The sequence below is a fragment of the Ambystoma mexicanum genome, assembly GCF_040938575.1.
Source record: "Ambystoma mexicanum isolate Mex_15411 chromosome 12 unlocalized genomic scaffold, UKY_AmexF1_1 Mex_chr12_unloc.1, whole genome shotgun sequence".
NCBI lineage: Eukaryota > Metazoa > Chordata > Amphibia > Caudata > Ambystomatidae > Ambystoma > Ambystoma mexicanum.
Genome location: NW_027182322.1, coordinates 7192540 through 7219161, shown reverse-complemented (window position 1 = coordinate 7219161; position 26622 = coordinate 7192540). Strand labels below are relative to the sequence as shown.

The 26622-nt window shown below is 46.1% G+C and overlaps 4 non-coding genes across 4 annotated transcripts; all 4 read right to left on the bottom strand.

Annotated features, from left to right (window-relative positions):
• Window positions 1–13860: 13860 nt before the first annotated feature.
• Window positions 13861–13932, bottom strand: TRNAH-GUG (transfer RNA histidin (anticodon GUG)). The gene has a single exon. It is a non-coding gene; the product is annotated as a tRNA-His (tRNA).
• Window positions 13933–16211: 2279 nt separating this feature from the next.
• TRNAH-GUG (transfer RNA histidin (anticodon GUG)) lies at window positions 16212–16283 on the bottom strand. The gene has a single exon. It is a non-coding gene; the product is annotated as a tRNA-His (tRNA).
• A 6743-nt stretch (window positions 16284–23026) lies between these two features.
• TRNAH-GUG (transfer RNA histidin (anticodon GUG)) lies at window positions 23027–23098 on the bottom strand. Its single transcript has one exon. It is a non-coding gene; the product is annotated as a tRNA-His (tRNA).
• Window positions 23099–25377: 2279 nt separating this feature from the next.
• TRNAH-GUG (transfer RNA histidin (anticodon GUG)) lies at window positions 25378–25449 on the bottom strand. The gene has a single exon. It is a non-coding gene; the product is annotated as a tRNA-His (tRNA).
• Window positions 25450–26622: the final 1173 nt, after the last annotated feature.

The window sequence follows — 26622 nt, the reverse complement described above, 5'->3', positions numbered from 1 at the left end:
CATTCATGTTCATGCGTCCTCCATGTTATGTCCTTATAAAGGGATGCATGTTCATGATGACTACATGTCACACCTGCATACAAGGATGCATGTTCATGCCGCCTCGTTCTCTTGGCTTCATACAGGGATTTTATCTCCTCCCTGTCTCACCCTCATGCAGGGATGCATGACCAATGCTCCTTCCCTTCTCGCCCGCATACATGGATGCACGTTCATGTCTCCTCGTTCTCTCGGCTTCATACGGGGATTTTATATCCTCCCTGTCTCACCCTCGGGAAGGGATGCATGACCAATGCTCCTTCCCGTCTCGCCCGCATACATGGATGCACGTTCACGCCTCCTCCTCCTCTCGGCTTCATACGGGGATCATATCTCCTCCCTGTCTCACCCTCATGCAGGGATGCATGACCAATGCTCCTTCCTGTCTCGCCCGCATACATGGATGCACGTTCACGCCTCCTCCTTCTCTCGGCTTCATACGGGGATCATATCTCCTCCCTGTCTCACCCTCATGCAGGGATGCATGACCAATGCTCCTTCCTGTCTCGCCCGCATACATGGATGCACGTTCACGCCTCCTCCTTCTCTCGGCTTCATACGGGGATCATATCTCCTCCCTGTCTCACCCTCATGCAGGGATGCATGACCAACGCTCCTTCCCTTCTCGCCTGCATACATGGATGCACGTTCACGCCTCCTCCTTTTCTCGGCTTCATACTGGGATCATATCTCCTCAATGTCTCACCCTCACTTCCAACATGTGTAACTTCTTGTTCTCTTTGACGTCTGGGGCATGGGTGGCTACTGCACAGCTCTAGATGTCGCCCACCTGCAAGGTGCTATGGAAAGCACTTTTCCACATTGGACGTGCTATATTAACCCCCTCTCCCCAAATACAATAAAAATAAAGAAATATATGTGCTTCCATAATGTCTACCTTCTAATGTTTCATATGTGTAAGCACATTGTCCTCCTCCTGACCACATTCTAAAACTATGTGCAAATTGTTCCTTCCATAAACTGTCACTTCCTTGGCCCTTTATTTATAATGACTGTTATACTCTCTCTCTTTCCGCCACAGTATAAAAATGCCTAGCACACCTCATGATTGGACTAAGAAATTCCTGTCATTTAGTTGGAAATGATTTTCCCATTATCCCCAAAAACTCCTCACTGTGTCTAAGAACGCTTTTTTTCACAGGACGATACAGATCAGATTGACTTGAAAGGTCCTTTCACGCGACTACAGAATGCCTCTCATTCCACTAAAGGATACGCCAGTGCCTACAATAGCCTAGGACTAGACTATGAGTCCCAATGTAGAAAGACCACAAGTCCACAGATATGCCTGTTTATTTAAACATCTGTATTATCATCAGCGTGTGACTGTAAAGGCGGGACTTTGCGCTCTCTGTAACGCGCTCCATTGGCAACATCAGTTAAATGTCGTTGGTTCAATCCCTCGCGGATGTTGTTTTTATTCCCATTTGTAACTGGGAAATACTGTCGCTGCAATACATATGTCTTAATCAAGCTAGTGGTTATTGACGTAAATAGCAGTGTTATAATGTTTCATGTACTGCAAATGTCACCACATAATGCGCTCTTAATTAGATTTGGTTGAAATACATTACAGTCACCCGATGAAAAAGTGTGCAAAGAGCATTAAAGAAACAAAAGGTTCATAACAGTAACAGGACATATCGAATTGTTTCAGTCCTCCACAGAGATTGCCAATGTATTAATGGAAATTCTAAAATATCTGCCCAACTGGCGTGACATTGCCTCACCGCAATGCCGTGACTCGGATTCGAACCGAGTTTGCTGCGGCCACAACGCAGAGTACTAACCACTATACGATCACGGCGAGCTACTTGGGCTGCTACAATGTGACGTTCCACCTCTATCATAAGCTGTACTCCATCTGTGATGTCATGACTCATGTTTGAATTAAAGGTTGGTTGTGATGTTATCCATGAGAATAAGTGGACACCTGATCCCCAGTCACTTATTTAAGATCTCAATAATCAAGTCAGAATCCAAATGAAAGTCATCAAAGTGGAGCCAATTAGAAATAATATAGTTACACAAACCTGGCAATGGTGCGGCAGCCAGGGCCGATAATGGCCCGCCAGCCTGAGAGCAGGAAAGTGTGAGAGCAGTGATGGTCTTGTGAGAGTTTACAGCTGTTATTGACCCTGTCCCCTTCCATTGCAGAGTTTTCTCCCTATAAGAAGTGCAGAGGCTCCCTCCGGGGTGCTAATAGTACATTTATTTTTTTGCGCAGGAGAAGTGCTCTTCACCAATTGCATGTGCCAAATCACCCGAAGGCCACCACCATAAAATTCAGGCATTCATGTTCATGCGTCCTCCATGTTATGTCCTTATAAAGGGATGCATGTTCATGATGACTCCATGTCACACCTGCATACAAGGATGCATGTTCATGCCGCCTCGTTCTCTTGGCTTCATACAGGGATTTTATCTCCTCCCTGTCTCACCCTCATGCAGGGATGCATGACCAATGCTCCTTCCCTTCTCGCCCGCATACATGGATGCACGTTCATGTCTCCTCGTTCTCTCGGCTTCATACGGGGATTTTATATCCTCCCTGTCTCACCCTCGGGAAGGGATGCATGACCAATGCTCCTTCCCGTCTCGCCCGCATACATGGATGCACGTTCACGCCTCCTCCTCCTCTCGGCTTCATACGGGGATCATATCTCCTCCCTGTCTCACCCTCATGCAGGGATGCATGACCAATGCTCCTTCCTGTCTCGCCCGCATACATGGATGCACGTTCACGCCTCCTCCTTCTCTCGGCTTCATACGGGGATCATATCTCCTCCCTGTCTCACCCTCATGCAGGGATGCATGACCAATGCTCCTTCCTGTCTCGCCCGCATACATGGATGCACGTTCACGCCTCCTCCTTCTCTCGGCTTCATACGGGGATCATATCTCCTCCCTGTCTCACCCTCATGAGGGGATGCATGACCAATGCTCCTTCCCTTCTCGCCTGCATACATGGATGCACGTTCACGCCTCCTCCTTCTCTCGGCTTCATACGGGGATCATATCTCCTCCCTGTCTCACCCTCATGCAGGGATGCATGACCAATGCTCCTTCCTGTCTCGCCCGCATACATGGATGCACGTTCATGTCTCCTCGTTCTCTCGGCTTCATACGGGGATTTTATCTCCTCCCTGTCTCACCCTCGGGAAGGGATGCATGACCAATGCTCCTTCCCGTCTCGCCCGCATACATGGATGCACGTTCACGCCTCCTCCTTCTCTCGGCTTCATACGGGGATCATATCTCCTCCCTGTCTCACCCTCATGAGGGGATGCATGACCAATGCTCCTTCCCTTCTCGCCTGCATACATGGATGCACGTTCACGCCTCCTCCTTCTCTCGGCTTCATACGGGGATCATATCTCCTCCCTGTCTCACCCTCATGCAGGGATGCATGACCAATGCTCCTTCCTGTCTCGCCCGCATACATGGATGCACGTTCACGCCTCCTCCTTCTCTCGGCTTCATACGGGGATCATATCTCCTCCCTGTCTCACCCTCATGCAGGGATGCATGACCAATGCTCCTTCCCTTCTCGCCTGCATACATGGATGCACGTTCACGCCTCCTCCTTTTCTCGGCTTCATACGGGGATCATATCTCCTCAATGTCTCACCCTCACTTCCAACATGTGTAACTTCTTGTTCTCTTTGACGTCTGGGGCATGGGTGGCTACTGCACAGCTCTAGATGTCGCCCACCTGCAAGGTGCTATGGAAAGCACTTTTCCACATTGGACGTGCTATATTAACCCCCTCTCCCCAAATACAATAAAAATAAAGAAATATATGTGCTTCCATAATGTCTACCTTCTAATGTTTCATATGTGTAAGCACATTGTCCTCCTCCTGACCAAATTCTAAAACTATGTGCAAATTGTTCCTTCCATAAACTGTCACTTCCTTGGCCCTTTATTTATAATGACTGTTATACTCTCTCTCTTTCCGCCACAGTATAAAAATGCCTAGCACACCTCATGATTGGACTAAGAAATACCTGTCATTTAGTTGGAAATGATTTTCCCATTATCCCCAAAAACTCCTCACTGTGTCTAAGAACATTTTTTTTCACAGGACAATACAGATCAGATTGACTTGAAAGGTCCTTTCACGCGACTACAGAATGCCTCTCATTCCACTAGAAGATACGCCAGTGCCTACAATAGCCTAGGACTAGACTATGAGTCCCAATGTAGAAAGACCACAAGTCCAGAGATATGCCTGTTTATTTAAACATCTGTATTATCATCAGCGTGTGACTGTAAAGGCGGGACTTTGCGCTCTCTGTAACGCGCTCCATTGGCAACATCAGTTAAATGTCGTTGGTTCAATCCCTCGCGGATGTTGTTTTTATTCCCATTTGTAACTGGGAAATACTGTCGCTGCAATACATATGTCTTAATCAAGCTAGTGGTTATTGACGTAAATGGCAGTGTTATAATGTTTCATGTACTGCAAATGTCACCACATAATGCGCTCTTAATTAGATTTGGTTGAAATACATTACAGTCACCCGATGAAAAAGTGTGCAAAGAGCATTAAAGAAACAAAAGGTTCATAACAGTAACAGGACATATCGAATTGTTTCAGTCCTCCACAGAGATTGCCAATGTATTAATGGAAATTCTAAAATATCTGCCCAACTGCCGTGACATTGCCTCACCGCAATGCCGTGACTCGGATTCCAACCGAGGTTGCTGCGGCCACAACACAGAGTACTAACCCCTATACAATCACGGCGAGCTACTTGGGCTGCTACAATGTGACGTTCCACCTCTATCATAAGCTGTACTCCATCTGTGATGTCATGACTCATGTTTGAATTAAAGGTTGGTTGTGATGTTATCCATGAGAATAAGTGGACACCTGATCCCCAGTCACTTATTTAAGATCTCAATAATCAAGTCAGAATCCAAATGAAAGTCATCAAAGTGGAGCCAATTAGAAATAATATAGTTACACAAACCTGGCAATGGTGCGGCAGCCAGGGCCGTTAATGGCCCGCCAGCCTGAGAGCAGGAAAGTGTGAGAGCAGTGATGGTCTTGTGAGAGTTTACAGCTGTTATTGACCCTGTCCCCTTCCATTGCAGAGTTTTCTCCCTATAAGAAGTGCAGAGGCTCCCTCCGGGGTGCTAATAGTAAATTTATTTTTTTGCGCAGGAGAAGTGCTCTTCACCAATTGCACGTGCCAAATCACCCGAAGGCCACCACCATAAAATTCAGGCATTCATGTTCATGCGTCCTCCATGTTATGTCCTTATAAAGGGATGCATGTTCATGATGACTACATGTCACACCTGCATACAAGGATGCATGTTCATGCCGCCTCGTTCTCTTGGCTTCATACAGGGATTTTATCTCCTCCCTGTCTCACCCTCATGCAGGGATGCATGACCAATGCTCCTTCCCTTCTCGCCCGCATACATGGATGCACGTTCATGTCTCCTCGTTCTCTCGGCTTCATACGGGGAATTTATCTCCTCCCTGTCTCACCCTCGGGAAGGGATGCATGACCAATGCTCCTTCCCGTCTCGCCCGCATACATGGATGCACGTTCACGCCTCCACCTTCTCTCGGCTTCATACGGGGATCATATCTCCTCCCTGTCTCACCCTCATGCAGGGATGCATGACCAATGCTCCTTCCCTTCTCGCCTGCATACATGGATGCACGTTCACGCCTCCTCCTTCTCTCGGCTTCATACGGGGATCATATCTCCTCCCTGTCTCACCCTCATGCAGGGATGCATGACCAATGCTCCTTCCTGTCTCGCCCGCATACATGGATGCACGTTCACGCCTCCTCCTTCTCTCGGCTTCATACGGGGATCATATCTCCTCCCTGTCTCACCCTCATGCAGGGATGCATGACCAATGCTCCTTCCCTTCTCACCTGCATACATGGATGCACGTTCACGCCTCCTCCTTTTCTCGGCTTCATACGGGGATCATATCTCCTCAATGTCTCACCCTCACTTCCAACATGTGTAACTTCTTGTTCTCTTTGACGTTTGGGGCATGGGTGGCTACTGCACAGCTCTAGATGTCGCCCACCTGCAAGGTGCTATGGAAAGCACTTTTCCACATTGGACGTGCTATATTAACCCCCTCTCCCCAAATACAATAAAAATAAAGAAATATATGTACTTCCATAATGTCTACCTTCTAATGTTTCATATGTGTAAGCACATTGTCCTCCTCCTGACCACATTCTAAAACTATGTGCAAATTGTTCCTTCCATAAACTGTCACTTCCTTGGCCCTTTATTTATAATGACTGTTATACTCTCTCTCTTTCCGCCACAGTATAAAAAAGCCTAGCACACCTCATGATTGGACTAAGAAATTCCTGTCATTTAGTTGGAAATGATTTTCCCATTATCCCCAAAAACTCCTCACTGTGTCTAAGAACGCTTTTTTTCACAGGACAATACAGATCAGATTGACTTGAAAGGTCCTTTCACGCGACTACAGAATGCCTCTCATTCCACTAAAAGATACGCCAGTGCCTACAATAGCCTAGGACTAGACTATGAGTCCCAATGTAGAAAGACGACAAGTCCACAGATATGCCTGTTTATTTAAACATCTGTATTATCATCAGCGTGTGACTGTAAAGGCGGGACCTCGCGCTCTCTGTAACGCGCTCCATTGGCAACATCAGTTAAATGTCGTTGGTTCAATCCCTCGCGGATGTTGTTTTTATTCCCATTTGTAACTGGGAAATACTGTCGCTGCAATACATATGTCTTAATCAAGCTAGTGGTTATTGACGTAAATGGCAGTGTTATAATGTTTCATGTACTGCAAATGTCACCACATAATACGCTCTTAATTAGATTTGGTTGAAATACATTACAGTCACCCGATGAAAAAGTGTGCAAAGAGCATTAAAGAAACAAAAGGTTCATAACAGTAACAGGACATATCGAATTGTTTCAGTCCTCCACAGAGATTGCCAATGTATTAATGGAAATTCTAAAATATCTGCCCAACTGCCGTGACATTGCCTCACCGCAATGCGTGACTCGGATTCGAACCGAGGTTGCTGCGGCCACAACGCAGAGTACTAACCACTATACGATCACGGCGAGCTACTTGGGCTGCTACAATGTGATGTTCCACCTCTATCATAAGCTGAACTCCATCTGTGATGTCATGACTCATGTTTGAATTAAAGGTTGGTTGTGATGTTATCCATGAGAATAAGTGGACACCTGATCCCCAGTCACTTATTTAAGATCTCAATAATCAAGTCAGAATCCAAATGAAAGTCATCAAAGTGGAGCCAGTTAGAAATAATATAGCTACACAAACCTGGCAATGGTGCGGCAGCCAGGGCTGATAATGGCCCGCCAGCCTGAGAGCAGGAAAGTGTGAGAGCAGTGATGGTCTTGTGAGAGTTTACAGCTGTTATTGAACCTGTCCCCTTCCATTGCAGAGTTTTCTCCCTATAAGAAGTGCAGAGGCTCCCTCCGGGGTGCTAATAGTACATTTATTTTTTTGCGCAGGAGAAGTGCTCTTCACCAATTGCACGTGCCAAATCACCCGAAGGCCACCACCATAAAATTCAGGCATTCATGTTCATGCGTCCTCCATGTTATGTCCTTATAAAGGGATGCATGTTCATGATGACTCCATGTCACACCTGCACACAAGGATGCATGTTCATGCCGCCTCGTTCTCTTGGCTTCATAAAGGGATTTTATCTCCTCCCTGTCTCACCCTCATGCAGGGATGCATGACCAATGCTCCTTCCCTTCTCGCCCGCATACATGGATGCACGTTCATGTCTTGTCGTTCTCTCGGCTTCATACGGGGATTTTATCTCCTCCCTGTCTCACCCTCAGGAAGGGATGCATGACCAATGCTCCTTCCCGTCTCGCCCGCATACATGGATGCACGTTCACGCCTCCTCCTTCTCTCGGCTTCATACGGGGATCATATCTCCTCCCTGTCTCACCCTCATGCAGAGATGCATGACCAATGCTCCTTCCTGTCTCGCCCGCATACATGGATGCACGTTCACGCCTCCTCCTTCTCTCGGCTTCATACGGGGATCATATCTCCTCCCTGTCTCACCCTCATGCAGGGATGCATGACCAATGCTCCTTCCCTTCTCACCTGCATACATGGATGCACGTTCACGCCTCCTCCTTCTCTCGGCTTCATACGGGGATCATATCTCCTCCCTGTCTCACCCTCATGCAGGGATGCATGACCAACGCTCCTTCCTGTCTCGCCCGCATACATGGATGCACGTCCACGCCTCCTCCTTCTCTCGGCTTCATACGGGGATCATATCTCCTCCCTGTCTCACCCTCATGCAGGGATGCATGACCAATGCTCCTTCCCTTCTCGCCTGCATACATGGATGCACGTTCACGCCTCCTCCTTCTCTCGGCTTCATACGGGGATCATATCTCCTCAATGTCTCACCCTCACTTCCAACATGTGTAACTTCTTGTTCTCTTTGACGTCTGGGGCATGGGTGGCTACTGCACAGATCTAGATGTCGCCCACCTGCAAGGTGCTATGGAAAGCACTTTTCCACATTGGACGTGCTATATTAACCCCCTCTCCCCAAATACAATAAAAATAAAGAAATATATGTGCTTCCATAATGTCTACCTTCTAATGTTTCATATGTGTAAGCACATTGTCCTCCTCCTGACCACATTCTAAAACTATGTGCAAATGTTTCCTTCCATAAACTGTCACTTCCTTGGCCCTTTATTTATAATGACTGTTATACTCTCTCTCTTTCCGCCACAGTATAAAAAAGCCTAGGACACCTCATGATTGGACTAAGAAATTCCTGTCATTTAGTTGGAAATGATTTTCCCATTATCCCCAAAAACTCCTCACTGTGTCTAAGAACGCTTTTTTTCACAGGACAATACAGATCAGATTGACTTGAAAGGTCCTTTCACGCGACTACAGAATGCCTCTCATTCCACTAAAAGATACGCCAGTGCCTACAATAGCCTAGGACTAGACTATGAGTCCCAATGTAGAAAGACCACAAGTCCACAGATATGCCTGTTTATTCAAACATCTGTATTATCATCAGCGTCTGACTGTAAAGGCGGGACCTCGCGCTCTCTGTAACACGCTCCATTGGCAACATCAGTTAAATGTTGTTGGTTCAATCCCTCGCGGATGTTGTTTTTATTCCCATTTGTAACTGGGAAATACTGTCGCTGCAATACATATGTCTTAATCAAGCTAGTGGTTATTGACGTAAATGGCAGTGTTAGAATGTTTCATGTACTGCAAATGTCAGCACATAATGCGCACTTAATTAGATTTGGTTGAAATACATTACAGTCACCCGATGAAAAAGTGTGCAAAGAGCATTAAAGAAACAAAAGGTTCATAACAGTAACAGGACATATCGAATTGTGTCAGTCCTCCACAGAGATTGCCAATGTATTAATGGAAATTGTAAAATATCTGCCCAACTGCCGTGACTCGGATTCGAACCGAGAACTAACCACTATACGATCACGGCGAGCTACTTGGGCTGCTACAATGTGACGTTCCACCTCTATCATAAGCTGTACTCCATCTGTGATGTCATGGCTCTTGTTTGAATTAAAGGTTGGTTGTGATGTTATCCATGAGAATAAGTGGACACCTGATCCCCAGTCACTTATTTAAGATCTCAATAATCAAGTCAGAATCCAAATGAAAGTCATCAAAGTGGAGCCAATTAGAAATAATATAGTTACACAAACCTGGCAATGGTGCGGCAGCCAGGGCCGATAATGGCCCGCCAGCCTGAGAGCAGGAAAGTGTGAGAGCAGTGATGGTCTTGTGAGAGTTTACAGCTGTTATTGACCCTGTCCCCTTCCATTGCAGAGTTTTCTCCCTATAAGAAGTGCAGAGGCTCCCTCCGGGGTGCTAATAGTAAATTTATTTTTTTGCGCAGGAGAAGTGCTCTTCACCAATTGCACGTGCCAAATCACCCGAAGGCCACCACCATAAAATTCAGGCATTCATGTTCATGCGTCCTCCATGTTATGACCTTATAAAGGGATGCATGTTCATGATGACTCCATGTCACACCTGCATACAAGGATGCATGTTCATGCCGCCTCGTTTTCTTGGCTTCATACAGGGATTTTATCTCCTCCCTGTCTCACCCTCATGCAGGGATGCATGACCAATGCTCCTTCCCTTCTCGCCCGCATACATGGATGCACGTTCATGCCGCCTCGTTCTCTTGGCTTCATACAGGGATTTTATCTCCTCCCTGTCTCACCCTCATGCAGGGATGCATGACCAATGCTCCTTCCCTTCTCGCCTGCATACATGGATGCACGTTCACGCCTCCTCCTTTTCTCGGCTTCATACGGGGATCATATCTCCTCAATGTCTCACCCTCACTTCCAACATGTGTAACTTCTTGTTCTCTTTGACGTCTGGGGCATGGGTGGCTACTGCACAGCTCTAGATGTCGCCCACCTGCAAGGTGCTATGGAAAGCACTTTTCCACATTGGACGTGCTATATTAACTCCCTCTCCCCAAATACAATAAAAATAAAGAAATATATGTGCTTCCATAATGTCTACCTTCTAATGTTTCATATGTGTAAGCACTTTGTCCTCCTCCTGACCACATTCTAAAACTATGTGCAAATTGTTCCTTCCATAAACTGTCACTTCCTTGGCCCTTTATTTATAATGACTGTTATACTCTCTCTCTTTCCGCCACAGTATAAAAAAGCCTAGCACACCTCATGATTGGACTAAGAAATTCCTGTCATTTAGTTGGAAATGATTTTCCCATTATCCCCAAAAACTCCTCACTGTGTCTAAGAACGCTTTTTTTCACAGGACAATACAGATCAGATTGACTTGAAAGGTCCTTTCATGCGACTACAGAATGCCTCTCATTCCACTAAAAGATACGCTAGTGCCTACAATAGCCTAGGACTAGACTATGAGTCCCAATGTAGAAAGACCACAAGTCCACAGATATGCCTGTTTATTTAAACATCTGTATTATCATCAGCGTGTGACTGTAAAGGCGGGACCTCGCACTCTCTGTAACGCGCTCCATTGGCAACATCAGTTAAATGTCGTTGGTTCAATCCCTCGCGGATGTTGTTTTTATTCCCATTTGTAACTGGGAAATACTGTCGCTGCAATACATATGTCTTAATCAAGCTAGTGGTTATTGACGTAAATGGCAGTGTTATAATGTTTCATGTACTGCAAATGTCACCACATAATGCGCTCTTAATTAGATTTGGTTGAAATACATTACAGTCATCCGATGAAAAAGTGTGCAAAGAGCATTAAAGAAACAAAAGGTTCATAACAGTAACAGGACATATCGAATTGTTTCAGTCCTCCACAGAGATTGCCAATGTATTAATGGAAATTCTAAAATATCTGCCCAACTGCCGTGACATTGCCTGACCGCAATGCCGTGACTCGGATTTGAACCGAGGTTGCTGTGGCCACAATGCAGAGTACTAACCACTATACGATCAGGGCGAGCTACTTGGGCTGCTACAATGCGACGTTCCACCTCTATCATAAGCTGTACTCCATCTGTGATGTCATGACTCATGTTTGAATTAAAGGTTGGTTGTGATGTTATCCATGAGAATAAGTGGACACCTGATCCCCAGTCACTTATTTAAGATCTCAATAATCAAGTCAGAATCCAAATGAAAGTCATCAAAGTGGAGCCAATTAGAAATAATATAGTTACACAAACCTGGCAATGGTGCGGCAGCCAGGGCCGATAATGACCCGCCAGCCTGAGAGCAGGAAAGTGTGAGAGCAGTGATGGTCTTGTGAGAGTTTACAGCTGTTATTGACCCTGTCCCCTTCCATTGCAGAGTTTTCTCCCTATAAGAAGTGCAGAGGCTCCCTCCGGGGTGCTAATAGTAAATTTATTTTTTTTGCGCAGGAGAAGTGCTCTTCACCAATTGCACGTGCCAAATCACCCGAAGGCCACCACCATAAAATTCAGGCATTCATGTTCATGCGTCCTCCATGTTATGTCCTTATAAAGGGATGCATGTTCATGATGACTCCATGTCACACCTGCATACAAGGATGCATGTTCATGCCGCCTCGTTCTCTTGGCTTCATACAGGGATTTTATCTCCTCCCTGTCTCACCCTCATGCAGGGATGCATGACCAATGCTCCTTCCCTTCTCGCCCGCATACATGGATGCACGTTCATGTCTCCTCGTTCTCTCGGCTTCATACGGGGATTTTATCTCCTCCCTGTCTCACCCTCGGGAAGGGATGCATGACCAATGCTCCTTCCCGTCTCGCCCGCATACATGGATGCACGTTCACGCCTCCTCCTTCTCTCGGCTTCATACGGGGATCATATCTCCTCCCTGTCTCACCCTCATGAGGGGATGCATGACCAATGCTCCTTCCCTTCTCGCCTGCATACATGGATGCAAGTTCACGCCTCCTCCTTCTCTCGGCTTCATACGGGGATCATATCTCCTCCCTGTCTCACCCTCATGCAGGGATGCATGACCAATGCTCCTTCCTGTCTCGCCCGCATACATGGATGCACGTTCACGCCTCCTCCTTCTCTCGGCTTCATACGGGGATCATATCTCCTCCCTGTCTCACCCTCATGCAGGGATGCATGACCAATGCTCCTTCCCTTCTCGCCTGCATACATGGATGCACGTTCACGCCTCCTCCTTTTCTCGGCTTCATACCGGGATCATATCTCCTCAATGTCTCACCCTCACTTCCAACATGTGTAACTTCTTGTTCTCTTTGACGTCTGGGGCATGGGTGGCTACTGCACAGCTCTAGATGTCGCCCACCTGCAAGGTGCTATGGAAAGCACTTTTCCACATTGGACGTGCTATATTAACCCCCTCTCCCCAAATACAATAAAAATAAAGAAATATATGTGCTTCCATAATGTCTACCTTCTAATGTTTCATATGTGTAAGCACATTGTCCTCCTCCTGACCAAATTCTAAAACTATGTGCAAATTGTTCCTTCCATAAACTGTCACTTCCTTGGCCCTTTATTTATAATGACTGTTATACTCTCTCTCTTTCCGCCACAGTATAAAAATGCCTAGCACACCTCATGATTGGACTAAGAAATTCCTGTCATTTAGTTGGAAATGATTTTCCCATTATCCCCAAAAACTCCTCACTGTGTCTAAGAACATTTTTTTTCACAGGACAATACAGATCAGATTGACTTGAAAGGTCCTTTCACGCGACTACAGAATGCCTCTCATTCCACTAGAAGATACGCCAGTGCCTACAATAGCCTAGGACTAGACTATGAGTCCCAATGTAGAAAGACCACAAGTCCACAGATATGCCTGTTTATTTAAACATCTGTATTATCATCAGCGTGTGACTGTAAAGGCGGGACTTTGCGCTCTCTGTAACGCGCTCCATTGGCAACATCAGTTAAATGTCGTTGGTTCAATCCCTCGCGGATGTTGTTTTTATTCCCATTTGTAACTGGGAAATACTGTCGCTGCAATACATATGTCTTAATCAAGCTAGTGGTTATTGACGTAAATGGCAGTGTTATAATGTTTCATGTACTGCAAATGTCACCACATAATGCGCTCTTAATTAGATTTGGTTGAAATACATTACAGTCACCCGATGAAAAAGTGTGCAAAGAGCATTAAAGAAACAAAAGGTTCATAACAGTAACAGGACATATCGAATTGTTTCAGTCCTCCACAGAGATTGCCAATGTATTAATGGAAATTCTAAAATATCTGCCCAACTGCCGTGACATTGCCTCACCGCAATGCCGTGACTCGGATTCGAACCGAGGTTGCTGCGGCCACAACGCAGAGTACTAACCACTATACGATCACAGCGAGCTACTTGGGCTGCTACAATGTGACGTTCCACCTCTATCATAAGCTGTACTCCATCTGTGATGTCATGACTCATGTTTGAATTAAAGCTTGGTTGTGATGTTATCCATGAGAATAAGTGGACACCTGATCCCCAGTCACTTATTTAAGATCTCAATAATCAAGTCAGAATCCAAATGAAAGTCATCAAAGTGGAGCCAATTAGAAATAATATAGTTACACAAACCTGGCAATGGTGCGGCAGCCAGGGCCGAAAATGGCCCGCCAGCCTGAGAGCAGGAAAGTGTGAGAGCAGTGATGGTCTTGTGAGAGTTTACAGCTGTTATTGACCCTGTCCCCTTCCATTGCAGAGTTTTCTCCCTATAAGAAGTGCAGAGGCTCCCTCCGGGGTGCTAATAGTAAATTTATTTTTTTGCGCAGGAGAAGTGCTCTTCACCAATTGCACGCGCCAAATCACCCGAAGGCCACCACCATAAAATTCAGGCATTCATGTTCATGCGTCCTCCATGTTATGTCCTTATAAAGGGATGCATGTTCATGATGACTACATGTCACACCTGCATACAAGGATGCATGTTCATGCCGCCTCGTTCTCTTGGCTTCATACAGGGATTTTATCTCCTCCCTGTCTCACCCTCATGCAGGGATGCATGACCAATGCTCCTTCCCTTCTCGCCCGCATACATGGATGCACGTTCATGTCTCCTCGTTCTCTCGGCTTCATACGGGGATTTTATCTCCTCCCTGTCTCACCCTCGGGAAGGGATGCATGACCAATGCTCCTTCCCGTCTCGCCCGCATACATGGATGTACGTTCACGCCTCCTCCTTCTCTCGGCTTCATACGGGGATCATATCTCCTCCCTGTCTCACCCTCATGCAGGGATGCATGACCAATGCTCCTTCCTGTCTCGCCCGCATACATGGATGCACGTTCACGCCTCCTCCTTCTCTCGGCTTCATACGGGGATCATATCTCCTCCCTGTCTCACCCTCATGCAGGGATGCATGACCAATGCTCCTTCCTGTCTCGCCCGCATACATGGATGCACGTTCACGCCTCCTCCTTCTCTCGGCTTCATACGGGGATCATATCTCCTCCCTGTCTCACCCTCATGCAGGGATGCATGACCAATGCTCCTTCCCTTCTCGCCTGCATACATGGATGCACGTTCACGCCTCCTCCTTTTCTCGGCTTCATACCGGGATCATATCTCCTCAATGTCTCACCCTCACTTCCAACATGTGTAACTTCTTGTTCTCTTTGACGTCTGGGGCATGGGTGGCTACTGCACAGCTCTAGATGTCGCCCACCTGCAAGGTGCTATGGAAAGCACTTTTCCACATTGGACGTGCTATATTAACCCCCTCTCCCCAAATACAATAAAAATAAAGAAATATATGTGCTTCCATAATGTCTACCTTCTAATGTTTCATATGTGTAAGCACATTGTCCTCCTCCTGACCAAATTCTAAAACTATGTGCAAATTGTTCCTTCCATAAACTGTCACTTCCTTGGCCCTTTATTTATAATGACTGTTATACTCTCTCTCTTTCCGCCACAGTATAAAAATGCCTAGCACACCTCATGATTGGACTAAGAAATTCCTGTCATTTAGTTGGAAATGATTTTCCCATTATCCCCAAAAACTCCTCACTGTGTCTAAGAACATTTTTTTTCACAGGACAATACAGATCAGATTGACTTGAAAGGTCCTTTCACGCGACTACAGAATGCCTCTCATTCCACTAGAAGATACGCCAGTGCCTACAATAGCCTAGGACTAGACTATGAGTCCCAATGTAGAAAGACCACAAGTCCACAGATATGCCTGTTTATTTAAACATCTGTATTATCATCAGCGTGTGACTGTAAAGGCGGGACTTTGCGCTCTCTGTAACGCGCTCCATTGGCAACATCAGTTAAATGTCGTTGGTTCAATCCCTCGCGGATGTTGTTTTTATTCCCATTTGTAACTGGGAAATACTGTCGCTGCAATACATATGTCTTAATCAAGCTAGTGGTTATTGACGTAAATGGCAGTGTTATAATGTTTCATGTACTGCAAATGTCACCACATAATGCGCTCTTAATTAGATTTGGTTGAAATACATTACAGTCACCGGATGAAAAAGTGTGCAAAGAGCATTAAAGAAACAAAAGGTTCATAACAGTAACAGGACATATCGAATTGTTTCAGTCCTCCACAGAGATTGCCAATGTATTAATGGAAATTCTAAAATATCTGCCCAACTGCCGTGACATTGCCTCACCGCAATGCCGTGACTCGGATTCGAACCGAGGTTGCTGCGGCCACAACGCAGAGTACTAACCACTATACGATCACAGCGAGCTACTTGGGCTGCTACAATGTGACGTTCCACCTCTATCATAAGCTGTACTCCATCTGTGATGTCATGACTCATGTTTGAATTAAAGCTTGGTTGTGATGTTATCCATGAGAATAAGTGGACACCTGATCCCCAGTCACTTATTTAAGATCTCAATAATCAAGTCAGAATCCAAATGAAAGTCATCAAAGTGGAGCCAATTAGAAATAATATAGTTACACAAACCTGGCAATGGTGCGGCAGCCAGGGCCGAAAATGGCCCGCCAGCCTGAGAGCAGGAAAGTGTGAGAGCAGTGATGGTCTTGTGAGAGTTTACAGCTGTTATTGACCCTGTCCCCTTCCATTGCAGAGTTTTCTCCCTATAAGAAGTGCAGAGGCTCCCTCCGGGGTGCTAATAGTAAATTTATTTTTTTGCGCAGGAGAAGTGCTCTTCACCAATTGCACGCGCCAAATCACCCGAAGGCCACCACCATAAAATTCAGGCATTCATGTTCATGCGTCCTCCATGTTATGTCCTTATAAAGGGATGCATGTTCATGATGACTACATGTCACACCTGCATACAAGGATGCATGTTCATGCCGCCTCGTTCTCTTGGCTTCATACAGGGATTTTATCTCCTCCCTGTCTCACCCTCATGCAGGGATGCATGACCAATGCTCCTTCCCTTCTCGCCCGCATACATGGATGCACGTTCATGTCTCCTCGTTCTCTCGGCTTCATACGGGGATTTTATCTCCTCCCTGTCTCACCCTCGGGAAGGGATGCATGACCAATGCTCCTTCCCGTCTCGCCCGCATACATGGATGCACGTTCACGCCTCCTCCTTCTCTCGGCTTCATACGGGGATCATATCTCCTCCCTGTCTCACCCTCATGCAGGGATGCATGACCAATGCTCCTTCCTGTCTCGCCCGCATACATGGATGCACGTTCACGCCTCCTCCTTCTCTCGGCTTCATACGGGGATCATATCTCCTCCCTGTCTCACCCTCATGCAGGGATGCATGACCAATGTTCCTTCCCTTCTCACCTGCATACATGGATGCACGTTCACGCCTCCTCCTTTTCTCTGCTTCATAGGGGGATCATATCTCTTCAATGTCTCACCCTCACTTCCAACATGTGTAACTTCTTGTTCTCTTTGACGTCTGGGGCATGGGTGGCTACTGCACAGCTCTAGATGTCGCCCACCTGCAAGGTGCTATGGAAAGCACTTTTCCACATTGGACGTGCTATATTAACCCCCTCTCCCCAAATACAATAAAAATAAAGAAATATATGTGCTTCCATAATGTCTACCTTCTAATGTTTCATATGTGTAAGCACATTGTCCTCCTCCTGACCACATTCTAAAACTATGTGCAAATTGTTCCTTCCATAAACTGTCACTTCCTTGGCCCTTTATTTATAATGACTGTTATACTCTCTCTCTTTCCGCCACAGTATAAAAAAGCCTAGCACACCTCATGATTGGACTAAGAAATTCCTGTCATTTAGTTGGAAATGATTTTCCCATTATCCCCAAAAACTCCTCACTGTGTCTAAGAACGCTTTTTTTCACAGGACAATACAGATCAGATTGACTTGAAAGGTCCTTTCACGCGACTACAGAATGCCTCTCATTCCACTAAAAGATACGCCAGTGCCTACAATAGCCTAGGACTAGACTATGAGTCCCAATGTAGAAAGACCACAAGTCCACAGATATGCCTGTTTATTTAAACATCTGTATTATCATCAGCGTGTGACTGTAAAGGCGGGACCTCGCGCTCTCTGTAACGCGCTCCATTGGCAACATCAGTTAAATGTCGTTGGTTCAATCCCTCGCGGATGTTGTTTTTATTCCCATTTGTAACTGGGAAATACTGTCGCTGCAATACATATGTCTTAATCAAGCTAGTGGTTATTGACGTAAATGGCAGTGTTATAATGTTTCATGTACTGCAAATGTCACCACATAATGCGCTCTTAATTAGATTTGGTTGAAATACATTACAGTCACCCGATGAAAAAGTGTGCAAAGAGCATTAAAGAAACAAAAGGTTCATAACAGTAACAGGACATATCGAATTGTTTCAGTCCTCCACAGAGATTGCCAATGTATTAATGGAAATTCTAAAATATCTGCCCAACTGCCGTGACATTGCCTTACCGCAATGCCGTGACTCGGATTCGAACCGAGTTTGCTGCGGCCACAACGCAGAGTACTAACCACTATACGATCACGGCGAGCTACTTGGGCTGCTACAATGTGACGTTCCACCTCTATCATAAGCTGTACTCCATCTGTGATGTCATGACTCATGTTTGAATTAAAGGTTGGTTGTGATGTTATCCATGAGAATAAGTGGACACCTGATCCCCAGTCACTTATTTAAGATCTCAATAATCAAGTCAGAATCCAAATGAAAGTCATCAAAGTGGAGCCAATTAGAAATAATATAGTTACACAAACCTGGCAATGGTGCGGCAGCCAGGGCCGATAATGGCCCGCCAGCCTGAGAGCAGGAAAGTGTGAGAGCAGTGATGGTCTTGTGAGAGTTTACAGCTGTTATTGACCCTGTCCCCTTCCATTGCAGAGTTTTCTCCCTATAAGAAGTGCAGAGGCTCCCTCCGGGGTGCTAATAGTAAATTTATTTTTTTGCGCAGGAGAAGTGCTCTTCACCAATTGCACGTGCCAAATCACCCGAAGGCCACCACCATAAAATTCAGGCATTCATGTTCATGCGTCCTCCATGTTATGTCCTTATAAAGGGATGCATGTTCATGATGACTCCATGTCACACCTGCATACAAGGATGCATGTTCATGCCGCCTCGTTCTCTTGGCTTCATACAGGGATTTTATCTTCTCCCTGTCTCACCCTCATGCAGGGATGCATGACCAATGCTCCTTCCCTTCTCGCCCGCATACATGGATGCACGTTCATGTCTCCTCGTTCTCTCGGCTTCATACGGGGATTTTATCTCCTCCCTGTCTCACCCTCGGGAAGGGATGCATGACCAATGCTCCTTCCCGTCTCGCCCGCATACATGGATGCACGTTCACGCCTCCTCCTTCTCTCGGCTTCATACGGGGATCATATCTCCTCCCTGTCTCACCCTCATGCAGGGATGCATGACCAATGCTCCTTCCTGTCTCGCCCGCATACATGGATGCACGTTCACGCCTCCTCCTTCTCTCGGCTTCATACGGGGATCATATCTCCTCCCTGTCTCACCCTCATGCAGGGATGCATGACCAATGCTCCTTCCTGTCTCGCCCGCATACATGGATGCACGTTCACGCCTCCTCCTTCTCTCGGCTTCATACGGGGATCATATCTCCTCCCTGTCTCACCCTCATGCAGGGATGCATGACCAATGTTCCTTCCCTTCTCACCTGCATACATGGATGCACGTTCACGCCTCCTCCTTTTCTCTGCTTCATAGGGGGATCATATCTCCTCAATGTCTCACCCTCACTTCCAACATGTGTAACTTCTTGTTCTCTTTGACGTCTGGGGCATGGGTGGCTACTGCACAGCTCTAGATGTCGCCCACCTGCAAGGTGCTATGGAAAGCACTTTTCCACATTGGACGTGCTATATTAACCCCCTCTCCCCAAATACAATAAAAATAAAGAAATATATGTGCTTCCATAATGTCTACCTTCTAATGTTTCATATGTGTAAGCACATTGTCCTCCTCCTGACCACATTCTAAAACTATGTGCAAATTGTTCCTTCCATAAACTGTCACTTCCTTGGCCCTTTATTTATAATGACTGTTATACTCTCTCTCTTTCCGCCACAGTATAAAAAAGCCTAGCACACCTCATGATTGGACTAAGAAATTCCTGTCATTTAGTTGGAAATGATTTTCCCATTATCCCCAAAAACTCCTCACTGTGTCTAAGAACGCTTTTTTTCACAGGACAATACAGATCAGATTGACTTGAAAGGTCCTTTCACGCGACTACAGAATGCCTCTCATTCCACTAAAAGATACGCCAGTGCCTACAATAGCCTAGGACTAGACTATGAGTCCCAATGTAGAAAGACCACAAGTCCACAGATATGCCTGTTTATTTAAACATCTGTATTATCATCAGCGTGTGACTGTAAAGGCGGGACCTCGCGCTCTCTGTAACGCGCTCCATTGGCAACATCAGTTAAATGTCGTTGGTTCAATCCCTCGCGGATGTTGTTTTTATTCCCATTTGTAACTGGGAAATACTGTCGCTGCAATACATATGTCTTAATCAAGCTAGTGGTTATTGACGTAAATGGCAGTGTTATAATGTTTCATGTACTGCAAATGTCACCACATAATGCGCTCTTAATTAGATTTGGTTGAAATACATTACAGTCACCCGATGAAAAAGTGTGCAAAGAGCATTAAAGAAACAAAAGGTTCATAACAGTAACAGGACATATCGAATTGTTTCAGTCCTCCACAGAGATTGCCAATGTATTAATGGAAATTCTAAAATATCTGCCCAACTGCCGTGACATTGCCTTACCGCAATGCCGTGACTCGGATTCGAACCGAGTTTGCTGCGGCCACAACGCAGAGTACTAACCACTATACGATCACGGCGAGCTACTTGGGCTGCTACAATGTGACGTTCCACCTCTATCATAAGCTGTACTCCATCTGTGATGTCATGACTCATGTTTGAATTAAAGGTTGGTTGTGATGTTATCCATGAGAATAAGTGGACACCTGATCCCCAGTCACTTATTTAAGATCTCAATAATCAAGTCAGAATCCAAATGAAAGTCATCAAAGTGGAGCCAATTAGAAATAATATAGTTACACAAACCTGGCAATGGTGCGGCAGCCAGGGCCGATAATGGCCCGCCAGCCTGAGAGCAGGAAAGTGTGAGAGCAGTGATGGTCTTGTGAGAGTTTACAGCTGTTATTGACCCTGTCCCCTTCCATTGCAGAGTTTTCTCCCTATAAGAAGTGCAGAGGCTCCCTCCGGGGTGCTAATAGTAAATTTATTTTTTTGCGCAGGAGAAGTGCTCTTCACCAATTGCACGTGCCAAATCACCCGAAGGCCACCACCATAAAATTCAGGCATTCATGTTCATGCGTCCTCCATGTTATGTCCTTATAAAGGGATGCATGTTCATGATGACTCCATGTCACACCTGCATACAAGGATGCATGTTCATGCCGCCTCGTTCTCTTGGCTTCATACAGGGATTTTATCTTCTCCCTGTCTCACCCTCATGCAGGGATGCATGACCAATGCTCCTTCCCTTCTCGCCCGCATACATGGATGCACGTTCATGTCTCCTCGTTCTCTCGGCTTCATACAGGGATTTTATCTCCTCCCTGTCTCACCCTCATGAGGGGATGCATGACCAATGCTCCTTCCCTTCTCGCCTGCATACATGGATGCACGTTCACGCCTCCTCCTTCTCTCGGCTTCATACGGGGATCATATCTCCTCCCTGTCTCACCCTCATGCAGGGATGCATGACCAATGCTCCTTCCTGTCTCGCCCGCATACATGGATGCACGTTCACACCTCCTCCTTCTCTCGGCTTCATACGGGGATCATATCTCCTCCCTGTCTCACCCTCATGCAGGGATGCATGACCAATGCTCCTTCCCTTCTCGCCTGCATACATGGATGCACGTTCACGCCTCCTCCTTTTCTCGGCTTCATACCGGGATCATATCTCCTCAATGTCTCACCCTCACTTCCAACATGTGTAACTTCTTGTTCTCTTTGACGTCTGGGGCATGGGTGGCTACTGCACAGCTCTAGATGTCGCCCACCTGCAAGGTGCTATGGAAAGCACTTTTCCACATTGGACGTGCTATATTAACCCCCTCTCCCCAAATACAATAAAAATAAAGAAATATATGTGCTTCCATAATGTCTACCTTCTAATGTTTCATATGTGTAAGCACATTGTCCTCCTCCTGACCAAATTCTAAAACTATGTGCAAATTGTTCCTTCCATAAACTGTCACTTCCTTGGCCCTTTATTTATAATGACTGTTATACTCTCTCTCTTTCCGCCACAGTATAAAAATGCCTAGCACACCTCATGATTGGACTAAGAAATTCCTGTCATTTAGTTGGAAATGATTTTCCCATTATCCCCAAAAACTCCTCACTGTGTCTAAGAACATTTTTTTTCACAGGACAATACAGATCAGATTGACTTGAAAGGTCCTTTCACGCGACTACAGAATGCCTCTCATTCCACTAGAAGATACGCCAGTGCCTACAATAGCCTAGGACTAGACTATGAGTCCCAATGTAGAAAGACCACAAGTCCACAGATATGCCTGTTTATTTAAACATCTGTATTATCATCAGCGTGTGACTGTAAAGGCGGGACTTTGCGCTCTCTGTAACGCGCTCCATTGGCAACATCAGTTAAATGTCGTTGGTTCAATCCCTCGCGGATGTTGTTTTTATTCCCATTTGTAACTGGGAAATACTGTCGCTGCAATACATATGTCTTAATCAAGCTAGTGGTTATTGACGTAAATGGCAGTGTTATAATGTTTCATGTACTGCAAATGTCACCACATAATGCGCTCTTAATTAGATTTGGTTGAAATACATTACAGTCACCCGATGAAAAAGTGTGCAAAGAGCATTAAAGAAACAAAAGGTTCATAACAGTAACAGGACATATCGAATTGTTTCAGTCCTCCACAGAGATTGCCAATGTATTAATGGAAATTCTAAAATATCTGCCCAACTGCCGTGACATTGCCTCACCGCAATGCCGTGACTCGGATTCGAACCGAGGTTGCTGCGGCCACAACGCAGAGTACTAACCACTATACGATCACAGCGAGCTACTTGGGCTGCTACAATGTGACGTTCCACCTCTATCATAAGCTGTACTCCATCTGTGATGTCATGACTCATGTTTGAATTAAAGCTTGGTTGTGATGTTATCCATGAGAATAAGTGGACACCTGATCCCCAGTCACTTATTTAAGATCTCAATAATCAAGTCAGAATCCAAATGAAAGTCATCAAAGTGGAGCCAATTAGAAATAATATAGTTACACAAACCTGGCAATGGTGCGGCAGCCAGGGCCGAAAATGGCCCGCCAGCCTGAGAGCAGGAAAGTGTGAGAGCAGTGATGGTCTTGTGAGAGTTTACAGCTGTTATTGACCCTGTCCCCTTCCATTGCAGAGTTTTCTCCCTATAAGAAGTGCAGAGGCTCCCTCCGGGGTGCTAATAGTAAATTTATTTTTTTGCGCAGGAGAAGTGCTCTTCACCAATTGCACGCGCCAAATCACCCGAAGGCCACCACCATAAAATTCAGGCATTCATGTTCATGCGTCCTCCATGTTATGTCCTTATAAAGGGATGCATGTTCATGATGACTACATGTCACACCTGCATACAAGGATGCATGTTCATGCCGCCTCGTTCTCTTGGCTTCATACAGGGATTTTATCTCCTCCCTGTCTCACCCTCATGCAGGGATGCATGACCAATGCTCCTTCCCTTCTCGCCCGCATACATGGATGCACGTTCATGTCTCCTCGTTCTCTCGGCTTCATACGGGGATTTTATCTCCTCCCTGTCTCACCCTCGGGAAGGGATGCATGACCAATGCTCCTTCCCGTCTCGCCCGCATACATGGATGCACGTTCACGCCTCCTCCTTCTCTCGGCTTCATACGGGGATCATATCTCCTCCCTGTCTCACCCTCATGCAGGGATGCATGACCAATGCTCCTTCCTGTCTCGCCCGCATACATGGATGCACGTTCACGCCTCCTCCTTCTCTCGGCTTCATACGGGGATCATATCTCCTCCCTGTCTCACCCTCATGCAGGGATGCATGACCAATGCTCCTTCCTGTCTCGCCCGCATACATGGATGCACGTTCACGCCTCCTCCTTCTCTCGGCTTCATACGGGGATCATATCTCCTCCCTGTCTCACCCTCATGCAGGGATGCATGACCAATGCTCCTTCCCTTCTCGCCTGCATACATGGATGCACGTTCACGCCTCCTCCTTTTCTCGGCTTCATACCGGGATCATATCTCCTCAATGTCTCACCCTCACTTCCAACATGTGTAACTTCTTGTTCTCTTTGACGTCTGGGGCATGGGTGGCTACTGCACAGCTCTAGATGTCGCCCACCTGCAAGGTGCTATGGAAAGCACTTTTCCACATTGGACGTGCTATATTAACCCCCTCTCCCCAAATACAATAAAAATAAAGAAATATATGTGCTTCCATAATGTCTACCTTCTAATGTTTCATATGTGTAAGCACATTGTCCTCCTCCTGACCAAATTCTAAAACTATGTGCAAATTGTTCCTTCCATAAACTGTCACTTCCTTGGCCCTTTATTTATAATGACTGTTATACTCTCTCTCTTTCCGCCACAGTATAAAAATGCCTAGCACACCTCATGATTGGACTAAGAAATTCCTGTCATTTAGTTGGAAATGATTTTCCCATTATCCCCAAAAACTCCTCACTGTGTCTAAGAACATTTTTTTTCACAGGACAATACAGATCAGATTGACTTGAAAGGTCCTTTCACGCGACTACAGAATGCCTCTCATTCCACTAGAAGATACGCCAGTGCCTACAATAGCCTAGGACTAGACTATGAGTCCCAATGTAGAAAGACCACAAGTCCACAGATATGCCTGTTTATTTAAACATCTGTATTATCATCAGCGTGTGACTGTAAAGGCGGGACTTTGCGCTCTCTGTAACGCGCTCCATTGGCAACATCAGTTAAATGTCGTTGGTTCAATCCCTCGCGGATGTTGTTTTTATTCCCATTTGTAACTGGGAAATACTGTCGCTGCAATACATATGTCTTAATCAAGCTAGTGGTTATTGACGTAAATGGCAGTGTTATAATGTTTCATGTACTGCAAATGTCACCACATAATGCGCTCTTAATTAGATTTGGTTGAAATACATTACAGTCACCGGATGAAAAAGTGTGCAAAGAGCATTAAAGAAACAAAAGGTTCATAACAGTAACAGGACATATCGAATTGTTTCAGTCCTCCACAGAGATTGCCAATGTATTAATGGAAATTCTAAAATATCTGCCCAACTGCCGTGACATTGCCTCACCGCAATGCCGTGACTCGGATTCGAACCGAGGTTGCTGCGGCCACAACGCAGAGTACTAACCACTATACGATCACAGCGAGCTACTTGGGCTGCTACAATGTGACGTTCCACCTCTATCATAAGCTGTACTCCATCTGTGATGTCATGACTCATGTTTGAATTAAAGCTTGGTTGTGATGTTATCCATGAGAATAAGTGGACACCTGATCCCCAGTCACTTATTTAAGATCTCAATAATCAAGTCAGAATCCAAATGAAAGTCATCAAAGTGGAGCCAATTAGAAATAATATAGTTACACAAACCTGGCAATGGTGCGGCAGCCAGGGCCGAAAATGGCCCGCCAGCCTGAGAGCAGGAAAGTGTGAGAGCAGTGATGGTCTTGTGAGAGTTTACAGCTGTTATTGACCCTGTCCCCTTCCATTGCAGAGTTTTCTCCCTATAAGAAGTGCAGAGGCTCCCTCCGGGGTGCTAATAGTAAATTTATTTTTTTGCGCAGGAGAAGTGCTCTTCACCAATTGCACGCGCCAAATCACCCGAAGGCCACCACCATAAAATTCAGGCATTCATGTTCATGCGTCCTCCATGTTATGTCCTTATAAAGGGATGCATGTTCATGATGACTACATGTCACACCTGCATACAAGGATGCATGTTCATGCCGCCTCGTTCTCTTGGCTTCATACAGGGATTTTATCTCCTCCCTGTCTCACCCTCATGCAGGGATGCATGACCAATGCTCCTTCCCTTCTCGCCCGCATACATGGATGCACGTTCATGTCTCCTCGTTCTCTCGGCTTCATACGGGGATTTTATCTCCTCCCTGTCTCACCCTCGGGAAGGGATGCATGACCAATGCTCCTTCCCGTCTCGCCCGCATACATGGATGCACGTTCACGCCTCCTCCTTCTCTCGGCTTCATACGGGGATCATATCTCCTCCCTGTCTCACCCTCATGCAGGGATGCATGACCAATGCTCCTTCCTGTCTCGCCCGCATACATGGATGCACGTTCACGCCTCCTCCTTCTCTCGGCTTCATACGGGGATCATATCTCCTCCCTGTCTCACCCTCATGCAGGGATGCATGACCAATGTTCCTTCCCTTCTCACCTGCATACATGGATGCACGTTCACGCCTCCTCCTTTTCTCTGCTTCATAGGGGGATCATATCTCTTCAATGTCTCACCCTCACTTCCAACATGTGTAACTTCTTGTTCTCTTTGACGTCTGGGGCATGGGTGGCTACTGC